Source organism: Schistocerca serialis, chromosome 9, assembly GCF_023864345.2.
Source record: "Schistocerca serialis cubense isolate TAMUIC-IGC-003099 chromosome 9, iqSchSeri2.2, whole genome shotgun sequence".
In the NCBI taxonomy this organism is placed as follows: domain Eukaryota; kingdom Metazoa; phylum Arthropoda; class Insecta; order Orthoptera; family Acrididae; genus Schistocerca; species Schistocerca serialis.
In genome coordinates, this window is record NC_064646.1 from 434737652 (window position 1) to 434740035 (window position 2384).

The following is a 2384-nucleotide window of genomic DNA, read 5'->3' on the forward strand; positions in this document are numbered from 1 at the left end:
CTTCTAGACTATGGATCATTATGCATCCATGTCCAAAGGTTTTGTCTTCTATGCTAAAATTTAAAAGTTCCTGAAATTTTACCAATTTGCTTTGCTCGCTTACCTATAGCTCCTCTTATCTTAACACCTACACTGGGCATTTCCACAAAATTTTTACTATACTTGACCTTGTCTCTAAAGTATTCAGATATATCACAAATCAGGCTACTTGTATCAATAAAAAAGTTACCTTCACGCTGATCAATCTTAATTTTAATGTAAGGACCCTAAAATCTGAATCATCTTCTCTGTAGTCAGACACTTCATGCAAAAGATCACTTTCAATTTCATCAAATGCTACATCCACACTGTCTTTACAGGGTGTTATCAACTTCACTGGTATCATAGTATTACTTCGGTTGCTCATCTTGTCAGGTAAAGATTGAACACAATGAATGGATTCTATGGCACAACCAACATGACTAATTACAGAAGGAACACAAAACACATTACTGTCAAAATTACACTTTGTGCTTAGATCTTCTTTCACTTCATTCCACCAATAGGGGTACAGATTCTGACTAACTGTAGCAAACTAACTCCAGCATGCACATTTATCTATGTTGTCATCAATTTGGCCCCTAACAAACTGCAAAAAGTTTTCATCTTTATTCTCTAGACTCACAGATAACTTACCTTTACTGTTTGGATCATAACTCTGCATGACATTAATGAAAAACTGTTTTGACTTGACTGATATTCCATGACTCTCACTTACATCATCACATACATCACTTACCTTACCTGTACTATCAACATCATTCACAAATAACTCTCAAAATTCATTATTCTTAAACTCCACAAATACCTGATATCATCATCATCATCATCATCATCATCATATTCCTCCAAAATTACTTCATCAACATCACTAACAAGACAAGTCTCATCTACATCAAAGTCACTTACCTCACCTACATCCGTTTGCAGTAAGCCACTAGTTGCAGCTTTACCACCCTCAGTTATTTCACAGCTCTCATTCACATCTACACCAAAAATGTGACCTAGTTCAGATCCAATACTGTCTTCACCTGACTTACATACATCAATAACACTGTTTTCTGATGATGAGAAGAAATCATTAGAACACACTACATCAAAATTCCAACTACTCTCACATTCTGGTTTGTGATTAGTGCCTGCATCACTGTAATTAAACATAGTAGCCCAAAACATAAATGAGAAATCTGATATTCCTTCTGTTTAATTTCAGATACATGTGCCATACCATTAACAATGATATTATTGTCAAATGGCAAGTGTAACGTGGGGGTCCTGTGCTTGTTGTGTTTCCTCGCGCCCAAAACTGTGGACCTTCACTGAGACGAACTGCCATTTCTCGAGTAGTTACTTCTATAATTGTTTCTTCTATTAAAATGCTCATGATTACGCCCATTATCCCTATCTTGCTGATGTTCAAAATTTCTCTCTCTATTGACACTTTGATCCTGACAGAAGTTACCACTACCTCTGTTTCTGTAATTACTCCCACTGTGATTTCCATCATTCCAATTATTATGATACATACTTCTTTCTACTGCATATCCAGCCTGTCAACATATCGTAAAAATTGTTCACGACAATCATCAGGTCCGTGTACTAAATCCCACTGCAACCTTTCTGGTAATATCCTTTAAAATGCACCAATCAAGGTCGTTTTGTCGAACGGTTTGTCAAGATGTGTTAATTTTTTAAGTTGGTTCTTACAAAAAAGTACCATCCCTATTCCCAAAATTAAGACCATCAAAAATTCACTTTTCATTCTCCCCTGTTCAGCTTCCTACTAAAATTTATTTAAACAACTTTTCTCGAAATTTTGATATGTTTCCCACTGACATAAATTAAATTTACCCATGATATGGCTTCACCTTCAATAGATCTTTTAACAAATTTAGTTTTTTGATTGTCATTCCTGTCTGACACAAAACTCTCTCTATAGTGGTGCAGAAAATCCACTGGATGTAAATTGTCTGATGGAAAAATTTTGATAGGAGTGTTGGGCCACACAATACCATAGTTCGCAGACAGATTTTTGTGAATGCAATTTTCCTGAACTGTTGAAATTTTTTGATCTAAAACAGTTTCATTAGTTTGCACATTGTTTTGAACATTTAAAATTTTTTGGTTTAAACTAGCAATGTTTTGTTCCATTTTTTCCGCTACAGTCTTCTGTTCAACTCTGATGTCATCAACATTCTTCAATTGTCTCACTGACTCAATGATCAACTCATTTTCCAGGATAATAAATTTATTTCCTAAAACATCAGCCTTTACATTCACACTTTTTAGCCCCCCTGACAACCATTTTTAGCTATGAAACTTCATTACTAAGTTGGTCCATTTGA